The sequence below is a fragment of the Dermacentor variabilis genome, chromosome 10 (genome assembly GCF_050947875.1).
Source record: "Dermacentor variabilis isolate Ectoservices chromosome 10, ASM5094787v1, whole genome shotgun sequence".
Lineage (NCBI taxonomy): Eukaryota > Metazoa > Arthropoda > Arachnida > Ixodida > Ixodidae > Dermacentor > Dermacentor variabilis.
The window spans coordinates 128,238,182-128,251,648 of NC_134577.1; the positions used below are offsets into that span (position 1 = coordinate 128,238,182).

The following is a 13,467-nucleotide window of genomic DNA, read 5'->3' on the forward strand; positions in this document are numbered from 1 at the left end:
CATGGGTATGACGGTATATGTGTCTGCGAGGCTTGTGTTGGCTGATGTTGTAAGAGGCTTCGCCTAAAACGAGGATATTGCTACACAAATAACGCGTTCTAAAAGTAAAATCTTCATAAAATGTTTCCATTCCCACATGTTACATCTTCCAATGAAGTTTACTCACAATGTATAACCAAGCTAAGAAAAGCAAATACAGACCACAAACTGTTCCAAAGCGAGCACGAACCTTGCCGTCTGTCTGCCAACTTTAGAGGCACGCTGATACTTTTTACGTTCCATATAATTGTACATGCCATAACAAGTTCTCATAGTCAAACAAAACATGTTTTTTGTAATAATAAAACTAACACAACTTTTTATATGCTGTTTTAATAGAAAATTAATCATTGTGACAGAGTGTGCTTGCCTGGCTCTCCGAAAACGATGCCAATCCAAAATCACAATATACCGGCATTCCAATGCACACCACAGCGCAGCAGCGCCAGATTTCCCTCTAGGTAATATAGTGAGAAACTCGATGCTATGGACAGTATAAAACCGTGACCACAGTATTTCTTCACCAGTGAGCACGATGAAACGGCTGCAACCATGTCACTGACCAAAAAATTTGTTCTCGTTGTGCAGGTCAGTTGTTCCTTCTTTAAAGTCAGGTGCGGAGAGGAGCGTTTCTTAGTTGTGTTGGCGTGCCCAATTGTTTGTTTGAGCAATTGCTTATGACTGTTACGTAGTTCTTACAATTTTGCTATTTGGTGAAGTTGAATCCAACGCGGGACCCACTACAGCTGAAATGCTTCAAAATGTTCTGAGGGGCCAGCCGATATCCGCGCTGATGTTGCTGAGATGTGTCACAATCCGCCCGGGTTCGTGAACAAGGGAGGGCTCGAGGCACCCTCCGTTAGACGGACGTTCCGCAGCGTGGTGGTGATGAACGATGACTGACCACGAAGCAACTGTGCTCGCTGGTGTTTATTGGTGCGGTGACGAATGTTGCCTAACTGAGCCTGGCAGGCCACTGAGCCTGGCGGGCAACAAAGATTATGCCCGAAGTGGCGTCACATGCTTGTTACACCCCCTTACCCCCAGTTTGGTTGTCGTCAACAAAAAAACTTCTAAGTTCAGTGCACGAGGCTCTGCCTCCGTTGTAGCCGAGTTGACAGTGCCTGCTACGCAGGCGAATAACGGTCTGGTGGCCTCCGCCGTCGAGTACTCCGCCTGGGCACCAGTGTTAACGTGCCGGGTGTGACAACGGCGGGTGCTCCGTAGGGTCCGCAGTAGTCGGCCGTGTGTGTGGTGCCGGACTTGACACCGGCCCAACAGGCGGCGCACCACTAGCAAGGCTTGCCACCTCCGAGGTGGGCGGTGCTTCGCTGGAAGCGACTGGTGCTGCCGCCAGTCCTCCTGCGGGCTGGGACTTGGAAGTGGCAGTCGAGGGTGCTGGCCGGGTCCCGAGACGAGACCTAACATGGTCGGCGTGTCTGTGCAGCGTGGCCCGGTCTGGCATGCGGACGAGCAGCGATGAGGCGCTGGCAGGAGACACCACCCGTCCGGCGGACCAGGGTGGGACAGGACGGAAGTTCCTGGCGAAAACTGGAGCTCCTGACTCCGGCAAAGGTCCGGCACGGCATCCTCAATCAGCAGCCAGCTTCTGCTTCAGCTGCTTTAGGAGCACTGTGGATCGGATGCAAGACGTCCAAGGGTGTCTTTACCATGCGACCCAGCAGGAGCTCACGGGGGCACGGCCCGTGACATCGTGGGGTGTGGACCGGTATTGGAACAGTATCCGGGCAATCTGCGTCCGCAAATCCCCAGTATGGCTCTTCTTGAGCTTGTCATTAATGGTTCGCACCACCCGCTCGGCTGTACCATCGCGAGCAGGGTGGTACGGCGGAACCATCATCCATCGGATTCCGTTTTCATCAGCCAGACCAGGTACTCTGTGTTAGCGAAAGCAGGACCATTGTCGGACACGATGACGTCTAGCAACCCCTGGGCGGCGAAGACCTGTCGTGGAGTTGCAATGGTAGCACCTGCTGATGGAGTGGTGACAAGTAGAACCTCCATCCACTTTGAAAAGGTATCCGCCACCCCCAGGAAGTAATAACCCTTGAAAGGTCCCCCAAAATTTACATGTAGGCGGGACCAGGGTCTCTGTGGGAACGGCCAGGGGGTGATTTCTACATGACGCGAGGCCCGCTAATGCTCCTGGCAGATTTGGCAGCTCTGCATCATGTGATCAATGTCCTGGTTCAGGCCAGGCCGCCAAACATTGGAACGGGCCACCATCTTGGTCTTTTCCACTACAGGATGACCCGCGAGCAGCAACTGCAGGACCCTGGACCAGAGACTTTGTGAGATCACCACCCTGGAGCCTGCAGCGCTGCTGCAAGCTCAGCTCAGCGGCCTTGTGGCTATAGGCCTGCTGAACCAATTCCTCCTCACGGCACACCGTCTTCACCACCTGAGCAGGACTGGGTCCCGGCTGGTCGCTTGCGAAACCACAGATCGGCAGAGTACCTCCGGGTACGCGTGCTCCAGCATGAATACTTCAGCAGGATCTGGAACAACAGCAGGGACCTCTGGCTGGGGCAGGCGACTCAGGGCATCAGCAGGTCCGAGGTCCTCTCCCGGATGGTGAACTAGCTAGTAACTGTAAGCCGCCAGCCTCAAGTTCCAGCGTACCACTCGAGGTGATGCCAGACAGGAACTGCCTTGTCAGGCCTCAGCAGCCCCAACAGTGGCTTGTTGTCCGTGACCGCCTCGAACTTACGACCCCACAGATATCGGTGGAAGCGTTTGATATCGAACATGAGGGCCAGGCCTTCCTTGTCCAGTTGGCTGTAGTGTTGTTCTGCAGCATGAAGCCGACGAGAAGCAAACGACACAGGGCATTCCTGGCCATCTTTGTCCCTGTGTGCCCGAACGACGCCCACGCCATACGGCGACGTATCTACGGTCAGGACTACAGGCTTGGCAGGATCGATGTGTACCAGCGCTGGAGCCTTGCTGATAAGCTTCTTGCTGCGCTGGAAGGCCCGGCCCTGCTCCTTCTTCCAGACCCATTGCTGACCATCTCGACGCAGAAGATGGAGCGGCTGAAGATGCTCCAACAGGTTTGGCAGATAACTTCTGTAGAAGTTGATGAGGCCCAGGTAGCTCTGAAGCTCCTTCTTGTTCTGGGGCTTGGGCACCATGAACAAAGCATCAACTTTGCTTTTGCCAGCCTGGGAAATGTCATGTCCCAAGTACTGAACACTGGGGGTCAGGAAAAAGCACTTTTCCAGCGCGAGCTTGAGACCGGCGTCCTGCAGTCGTGCCAGGACGTTGTGCAGGCTCTGCAGGTGGTCCCAGTCGCCGCTGCCAGTAACCAGGATATCATACAAGTAAACCGCCATGTGCCTCATGCCCCTGAAGAGGTTGTCCATCTCCCTCTGAAATATGGCAAGGGCTGAGGCCACGCCAAACGGTAAGCGCGTGTACTGGAAGAGCCCAAAGTTGTCGATATTGTGGCATACTTCGGGGAGGCACCCTGGAGCACCAGCTGCTGGTAAGCATCTCTGAGGTCGAGATTGGTGAACTTCTGTCCACCGGACAAAGCTGACCAGAAATCTTCAATCCGGGGCAACGGGTACTTCTGGACGGTACCGAAGGGGTTGATGGAAACCTTTAAATCCCTGCGGATCCTGACACTGTCATCTCGCTTGAGGACTGGTACGATGGGAGCGGCCCATTCAGACGTCTTGATGGGCACCAGGATGCCCTCTCGCTTAATCGTTCCAGCTCCTGGGTGACCTCGTCCTTCAGGGCGAACGGTAGTGTGCGAGGCTTGAAAAAACGAGGCCGGGCTCTCTCAGGTACATAGATACAGCCGTCGTGCCGGCGAATGTGCCCACCCCTGGCTGGAACAGGGACTTGAACTCGGTAAGGAAGCTGGGGACTTCGTTCACCGAATGCAGGCAGGCTGCCTGGTAATCTGGCAGACAAACGCCCAGTGCATGAATCCAGTTTCGGCCCAGCAGCGTCGGCGACGAGCCCTTGGTCAAGTAAAGGGGAAGGGTTGCCTCCCTGTCGCCAAGGCAAACGCTAACCTGTGCCTGACCCTGGACCTGGGAGAGCCGCCCGGAGTAGCTGCGCAGCATCACGCACAAAGCCTCGATGGACTCGCCGGGTAAGGTACGCTTGAACCACTTCCCCGCCATGACAGACACGCTGGCCCCTGTGTCCAGCTACATGGAAATGGGGCGCCCGCAGATTTAGACGGTCAGCATGTACGGCGGCACAGACGATGGTCCAAGGCCTGTGTGCCTTATGTCGAAAATCGGCGGGTCCTCGGCCACGACGTATAGCCTGGCTATGGAAGAACTTGAGCCTGCTGCTGCACGCCCCTACTGCGTACCCTTGCGACGGATGCCCTGGTCACGGGCGTGTGTGGTAACTGGGCTTGAACCAGGCTGCTGCTGCTGCTTGCAGTTTGTCCTCCCCCTTCGGCATACCGGTGCCAGGTGCCCAGTTTCCCCGCACGTGAATCATTGCGCTTGAGATAACTGGTACTATGAGGGGGAGTGGACACCAGCCCAGCGACTGCAGGTACTTCCCTTTGTGGCCAACTTGTTGACCGCCGCTTCTGCCGACGGTGAGCCAGTCGCACGGGCAATCTCGCCGGCGTCCTTCGCGGCAGCTTCCATTGCCAGCGCTGTCTTCATGGCGTCGTCAAGCGAGGGGTCGGGAAGCTCCAGGAGTCGCGTCTGCATGGCGGGGTTGTTGATGCTGCAGACTAAACGGTCCCGGACCAGCGAGTCCAGCTGGTCCCCGAAAACGCATGCACTCGCTAACCTTCGCAGCTCTCTAACCTTCGCAGTCTCTCCTTCACGGCGGCTCCGGTTGTTCAAGCGGAAGCGCTCCATTGGTGTGGACGGTGCTGGGTTAATATGAGAGCGCAGTATTGCGAGCAGGTCCCCCAGCGTCTTAACATACGGCGTGGCTGGCTTGAGAAGGTCGAGCATGAGACTGAAGACGCGGGTAGCGCAGCTGGCCAGGAAAATGTCCCGCTCTTTGGCCTCGGGTGTGTCGTTTGCCCGGAAGAACACGTGGACTTGTTCCTCGTAAATTGACCAGGCGGACCCATCTCTCTAGAATAGCTCGAGCCTTCCGTACAGATGCATGGCGGCAGCAACGGGGGGCGGTGTTTCGCCAATCGCGGTGGCGTGGGATAATCCGTGAGTACTCGTCGCCAGTGTCACGACCCGACCGGGTTCGTGAACAAGGGAGGGCACGAGGCACCCTACGTTAGACGGACGTTCTGCAGCGTGGTGGTGATGAACGATGACTGACCGCCGAGCAGCTGTGCTCGCCGGTGCTTATTGCTGCGGTGACCGATGTTGGTTAACTGAGCCTGGCAGGTCACAAAGATTATGCCCGATGGGACGTCACATGCTTGTTACAAGATGAAAACAAAGTTTAGCGAGTGTAAGCAACTCATTCGTTATCTCGACTCACGTCTACCATCGCTAGGACAACTTGTGAAAGAATCAAGAGAAAACTCTGCGATAAGTTCAGCGCTTCAATCATCGTCTGTGTCCCTTCAGAATACGCTAACCTTACACTATTGCAAAACCCGGTGCCACTGGGACCCAGTGCGCCGGATTATGGGCCCAGTGCAGCGCGCTCGATGCTGGGGCGCTAAGAAGGCGCGGCGTATTGGGAGGCACTGGCTACTCGTGCAACAAACAGCTCTAGCGCGTTAAATTTGCAGTGCCTTGACACCGTATACATGTTTTTTTGAGTACGCAAACAACAAAGAGCGTTTTACTGCAATAAAAAATAGAAAGAACACGTAAACTGAAAGTGCCACGACCGGGATTCGATCGTCGGAGCTACAGATCCCAAGCCCTGCACTTTACCGCTACGCCACGCCAGCAGAAGGAAACAAACGGATAATTTGCAATGTCAAAGCCGAGAAGCAGTTTGCTTCGCATAGCTACGTATCGTACAGACATGGTTCATGCGCTATCACCCAGCAACTAAAACTCACGCCTGTACCAGAAAGAAAAAGTTGCTGTCCGTATTCAGCGGTATGCTTCGAAGTACCACAACATCGATTTTCACTTGCGATTGCTATCTTAACTTCGAAAAAAAGTCCTAAATGAACCACCGACCCGGGACGGTGTATGGGCTGTTACTGCCAATTTCGATAGCCGTTTCTTGTTCTTCACGCAAAGGATATGCAACGTTTCCTTAGTTTAGTGATGCCTTTCAGTCAACACGCGTTTCTAGTCATATATCTTCGTCAGAGAAGCGCAGGCTAGTGCGGGGAGCCTTCGGCGATAGCACGTATACCTGTGCTTATGACGCGTCACATCAGCGGTCATCGCTTCTTGTGCTGGCACCGTAGACATGAAAAAAAATTGTTTATTTAAGAACACCGACGCGAAAGCTGAAATATAGAGTGGTTTATCCTTGTTAGATTTCTTGATTCCTGAGCCTAGACGCGCCGATAGCGTGAGGACGGACTCGGCGGATACGCTAGGCCTAAGCTTCGGTGGGGACCATAGAGTTTCTCACTACATTACCTAGAGGGAAATCTGGCGCTGCTGCGATGTGGTATGCATGGGAATGCCGGTATATTGTGACTTCGGATTGGCATCGTTCTCGTAGAGGCAGGACACCTTGAAGACGCGCTTGGCAAGTACCGTTCCGTCTGTCACAATGATTCATTTTCTACTAGAACAGCACGTGAAAAGCTGTTTTAGCTTTATTATTACGCGAAAACATGTTTTGTTTAACTATAAGAACCTGTTATTGTGTGTACGACTACATGTTACGTAAAAAGTATCAGCGGGTCGCTAAAGTTGGAGGACAGACGACAAGGTTCGCGCTCGCTTTGAAACAGTTGGTCGTCTGTTCTTGCTCTTCTTCGCTTGGTCATGCATCGTGGGTGAGTAGAGATGTAATATGCGTGAATGGAAACATTTTATGAAGATTTTACTTTGAGAACGCGTTATTTGCGTAGCCATATCCACGTTTTAGACGAAGCCTCTTACAACACCAGCCAACACGAGCCTCGCAGACACATATACCGTCATTCCCATGACGGCACGGTGCCCCCTTAAGAAACTCCCATAGACGGTGGCGCCAGATTACCCTCTAGGTGTTATAGTGAGAAACTCTATGGTAGGGACCGATCTCGGCGCGGGTAGCTGGCGAAAGCTAAAATGTGTGTATTTGAGCCTCAGAATTCTGTTTAGTACAATGGGGAAAGTGGAAGCGCACGAATCGCCTCAGCTTTATCAGTGCGATAATATCAGTCAGTGATAGGCTTCTTAGTCGGGGTCCGTTCGCGCGCGTCTGAATGACTTCTGCATTTCATGTCCACTCCACAACACTGCGACAACGGCGACGACTCCCACTCATATGTTACGTGCGAACTACTAAAAAACTCGGCGTCCTCTGTGTTTACGTGGTTTCGTTCAAGAATTGAGCTATCCGCCCAGTCAAAGCGAAAATAAAAAAAAGCGAAAGTGATCTTGAGTTTCAAATGTCCATGAATAAACAAGGCAGCTCATGCACCTCTATTCCAAGCTGCGACACGAAATAGGGTTTTATAACCCCAAGATATAGCGTTATTTAGTACAAGAGACTAGTATCAAGCAATGAAATCGTATAAAGCATTTAATATTCAGCAGCGCTCGTCCTTGCGTATTGGAACCAGCGCTGCATAAACACAACCAGCGCAGTTTCCAGTGCGAACCAGCGAACTGCAGCGAGAAGCAACGTCTGTATAGCACAAACCAGTGCGCCCCAGCGTCATGGCAGTGGAACCAGCGTCCCTTCCAGTGTGACCCAGCTCTTATCCAGCGTTCTAACTGGTGTCCCAGTGAGTCCCAGCGAGCGCCAGCGCACCCAGTGCTACCCAGCGCCTAAAAGCGCGCTGGTTTCAAACTGGAAGACGGTGGTTTTTGCAATAGGGAATTAAAAAGTAGAAAACTTGTCGACCTCGAAGATTGCAGTCGAAGGTCGAACGTTATTGTTTATGGCATTTTTGAAGAGAGCGAAGAATGCGACGCATCTTTCAGAAAAAGTGTTAATTACGTATTCGAGGGAAACCTCGTAGTTAAATGCAAATCTATAGACCGTATTCACCCTCTTGGCCGCCATGGAGGATGCTGCCCAGTAATTACCTCTTTCCAAAATTACACTGAAAAACGAACTGTCATTCTAAATGCGAGCAAGCTTAAAAGAACAAATATTTTCATCCAAGACGACTACAGCCACGAAATACTGCACGTGCATAAACTTCTTTGGGCAAGCATGATCGAGAGAATGAGAAGGCTGTATCTCTTATGCATGATAAGTTAAAAGTTGATTGTGCAAGGTTTTATCGGACGACGCTAAGAGCGGACGTGTAGCACTATGTGAACAACGGGGCGTTCCACATTGACGTAATGCGCGTGCGGAAACAAAACATTTAAGGAAACTAAATTTCAATGCTCGAAGCCTTGTAAATAAAGTAGGAAAGTTTGAACAGCAACTTCTTGAACATGAGCCAAATATAACAATATTTACCGAAACCTGGTTACAGGATAACATTAGTGATTCGGCTCTATCTCCTCCAAACTATATTGTTTTCCGTCGAGATCTCCCAACTAGGGGTGGTGGCGTACCCATAGTCTTAAAAAACCAGTTGTCTGGTGTTGTTATGAACGAAATAGATAGTCACGAAAGTTTTTTTCCTACGGGTTAACTACTGGTGCAATTATTTTATTGTATGTTCTGCGTATAGACCCCCTCTGGCTTCCCCTAAACACATGTCTGAGCTATTCAATCACATGGCGTTGCTCACTAATAAGAAGGCTATACTCGCTGGTGATTTTAATACTCCTTGCATTGATGGGCGTAACCCCCTTCATTCTTTGATGCTGACCCTAACCCGTTAGTAGATATTATGATCATGTGTGATTTAAAACAAACTATTGCAGAGTATATCTCAGAAGTAGCCGTTCAACAACTGATTTAATTTTTATTAGTAAGGACATATCTACAGACACTGTCGTTGGTTGACGGCATATCGGATCATAAGGCGGCGTGTCTCTCCTTTCCGCTAGGAGTTACAAAGTCGCAGAAATAACAAAAATCGAATTAAGGATTTTACTCAAGCTGGACGACCATGCTATAATGGATCGTTTGCGAGACTTTTGTAATAACATGAAGGGCAGCGTCACGACACTCTGGGATGCTCTAAAAGACAGTGTTCATTATTGCATTGACAAGTTCATTCTTGACAAATATGTTCGTACTAACAAAAACAATTCGTGGATGACCAGGGACGAGATCCATTTACGCCGTATGCTAAAACGAGATAAAGAACAGAAGAAATCCCTTAGCATAATTACTGATTTAAAAGACAAGCTTGTTACTAACCTTTCCGACGCCGAAGTTAGATATTTCATAAAATCATCGCCTGACTTCTTGATAAAAAGCGCTGATTAATTCTGGCGATATTTAGAAGAGACAAATGCTGTACCCCGTGAAATATTCATTGACGGATGTTTCGTGAATGATTCACCAAAATTGTTCAATAGTTTAACCATTACTTCTGTTCCGTATTTGCCACTTCCGAGAACGAGGCAACGCATGATAGCTCTCAGTAATGTCTAATTTATAACCAGATTTTATAACATATTAAGGTGTTCTGTGTTTGCTACTAAACCTGAAAACAAAATCCTCAGCTGGTGCGGATAATATTCCGAACACATTTTGGTAGGTATGCCGATCCAGTTTTTATTTTAACATATGTTTTCCGTCATTCCTTCGAAAATTTTTTTATTCCTGATGATTGGCGTGCGACACGTGCAGCGCCAGTGTTTAAAAAAAGGCGATCGTCTGAACGTTGCAAACTAAAGGCATAATTTTTTAAACTTACACGACATGTAAGCTATTAGAACACATAGTCACACATTACATCTCCCCCTTTCTTGAAGAAAATAATTATCTGTCGCCTTTCTATCACGGCTTTAGGAAACGATGATCAACAACACAACTGGTCACAACCATTCACAATTTTTCCGCATCGCTTGATACGGGAAATCAAATTGATGCTATATTCTTGGATTTTAGTAAGGCGTTCGGCCTCGTCGCGCATAGCAAACTCATTTCTAAATGACAAGTCATAGGCCTACTTGTTAACCTGGTTAAAGGGATTCGTTCCTACCTTTGTGACCGGAAACAATACGTACAAGTGAGTGACTGCGCGTCTGGCGTTCTGCCTGTAACATCAGGGGTCCCTCAAGGTAGCGTTTTGTTGACCTGTTCTTTTTTTAGTGTACGCAAATGACATTGTTACCTCCACAGAGACGTCAAAAATAAATATAAAGCTTTTTGAAGATGATTGCATACTTTTTAAAGCCGATATTACTCCTAGTGATCAAGAATGCCTGCAATCTAACCTCTGTATGGTTTCCAAGTGGTGTAAGCATTGGTCCATGAAACTAAACAGTGATAAATAAGTCTTCATGCGCATTACACACAAACAATGCCCTTTTAATTTCACGTATTCTCTCAATAATTGCCCTCTGGCGGAGGTTGATCAATATGAATATGTACGTATTACAATTACAAACTGCTTCCCATGGTCAAGTCATATTACTAAAACATGCTCATCCGCTTCTAAAAGGCTCGGTTTCGTGAGGCCCAAACTAAAGACAGCTTCATCAAAATAAAACTACTGGCTTATAATGCATTTATAAGACCTGAATTAGATTACGCTCGTGTCGTTTGGGATCCATATCTCAATAAATATATTAAGAAACTTCAGATGGTGCAACGAAAAGCAGTGAATTTTATATTTAATGCTTATCAGAGAAATGACTAGCCGTCAACGCTCATGGCAAGTGATAACATCCCTGTTTTACAACACCCAAGAGGAATTGCTTGGCTGAAATTTCTCCACTCACTATATTTTCGTAAATGTAACAATAAACCGGAAACTTACTTATTACACCGAATTTTTTGGCAAACTAGACACACGCATGCTTATACTATTGAACCTTACTTTGCGCGCACAAATTTTTCAGTGTATGCCTTTTTTCCTCGGACCATAAAAGAATAGAATGCGTTATCATTGGAATCATTTTGTGATGGGGATAATCCTGGCTTTGAAAGCTCTATACCTTTCTGTGTGTGACCACACACTACGAACTACGGGGTTTATTTTCATATTGTGTGTGTGTTCGGCTATGCTTCGCACTTTGCGATGTCATGCTGACTTTTGATTATAATTATGTATTATGCTGTCTTCCACCGTATCACCATGTTTATTGCGTTTTTCGAATTTCTTTCGTCAACTAATTTTGTTACGCCCCCATGCCTGGTCTTTCAACCGCACTATGGTAAATAAAATAAAAAATAAAAATAATGGCTTGTTACTTTTAAGGCAGACGTATAACCGTAGACATCGTTTTCCCTATCGATGATTTTAGTTAGGCCCTGCCTTTTCACACAATTATTCATAGGGTAAACATTGCCGGTTCTGTTTTCTCGGGCTCACTAAAACAATGAACACAATTTAACTGTTATTCTTTAGAAACATTGAGTTATTCTGAGCAAATGGCTCCTCTCTCGTACGTTTGAAAGTTATTTACTAGTGGAATGGTAATTTATTCTGATGATGTCTCAAACATCAAAACTACTAGTGTAGGTTTTCCCGAAGGGCCTATGTAGGTATTCTGTTTTTACTGTATCTAATAATGTATCAAGACGCCTACTTTACTACAAATACATATTATGAGCCGATGACTATATAGCGCTGCATTCCGCCAATTGTCATTTTAACAACGTTATCTAACCTTAACTATGATATTCCAAATATGCAAGAATGGTGCTCTGAAAGTAAAGTGCAGATAAACCTTTAACAACAAAACTCGTTGTTTTCAGCTCTTGCAAGCGTCTCATAATTAATACACCTCATGTCCTAATCAGTTAGCATACAAATTTTAGCATAGCAGTTAGCATACCTGGAACAAATTTTCAAATTACCTTCGAGAGGAAATTTAGCTGACAAATTCAAGTTCCATCGCATCGAATTTACAACATTGCATGCACACGAAAAAAGGTGCAGCTTCACTCTGAATTCGAAACATTCATTGCGATAGAAAATTATTATACATAAATATAAGTTATCATGGATTTTTGTCATATGGACATTATATAAATTGATGTCAACATTAACTTACTAAGTAAATTAACAAGAATAATGTTACGTGCGCTGAGGCAAACATGAGCACACCTCACTCGATGACCCGGCACGCTCGCTGCCAGAACGCTGGCGTGATAAACAGACGAGTGGCGGCGAGCGTTTTTTTTTTTCACGTGTTTCAATTTACGATAGTGTAGGCGCTTCGCGGACCGTTACATGAAAGAAAATTACAGCTGAGCATTGCATGGAATTCACCTTCATTTTGCAAGAGGGCTTCCGCGATCACTCTAAATACCGAGGACGGTTGGCAGCTGCAAGGAGCTTCACCAATCGTTTGTGTAAACCGGCCTGCATCGCTTCGGCGCAACATTTTAGGAGGATAAATTTTCAGTGCTCAAAATGGTAACAAATGAGAGATTTTCACAACATGGGTTATATGAGCAACGTATATGGCACTATATGGCTCTCATTAAAGGATATGAAATTGCTTAAAAACAGGAGCAAGTTATGGGAAAGGATTTTATGAGTGGAAATTACGATCGCGGTTCTTCTTCATAGCAAATAAAATGTGACGAACATGCGTAAACACATAAAAAAATTTGTGCCATGAAATAGTCATTTGCAGTCAATGCACGACAGCAAAATATTGCAGAACCTAAGGGCAATGATTAGTTTATGGCCCTTAAACAACATTTTGGTGGGCCTGAATATGTTTATATCACTGAATGCCAATTTATTTGAAATAAAGTTACATCTTAGATGCACAAACCAACACATGTGCCTTTTCTTTACACTCTCTAACCAAAAACAGTAGACATGAGATAAAACTGCATTAGCGACTTCAAGTTATTGATACTCATACCCACTGAATTAAGAAAAATCACCGAATGGAATTCCTTTACGGAAGCTACGAGTTCTGTCTGAGACATGGAATGAAACAACTATTCCACTTCTACTGAAAATCACTTCCAATCAGAATGTCGCCTAGCAGCCGAGCAATTAGATCTTTTGAGTATCCAGTATAAAAAGAGTCTTCTGCACGGAGTAAATTTAGTAGCTTCAGAATAAACTGACTTACAGAGAGCTGCTGAGCACGCTTGTCGTTGAAATTTTCTTTGAAGTTTAATACATTGCTGATAAAAAAGGTTTTTTTAATTACTTTTAGTGAGCACATATATAAAGTTTGGAGATATCAGTCAGGTTATTTCACATGGATCTTCTTGTAGTGTTTTGTGTGCCGGCTGAATAAATTGTCGTAGAGCTAGGGAACATCGCGA

At 47.2% G+C, this 13,467-nt stretch overlaps 1 protein-coding gene across 1 annotated transcript in view; it reads right to left on the bottom strand.

Annotated features, from left to right (window-relative positions):
- The window catches only part of LOC142559414 (uncharacterized), a 180,871-nt gene that overhangs the window by 99,829 nt on the left and 67,575 nt on the right, over window positions 1-13,467 (bottom strand). The gene's annotated exons all lie outside the window — the stretch shown is intronic.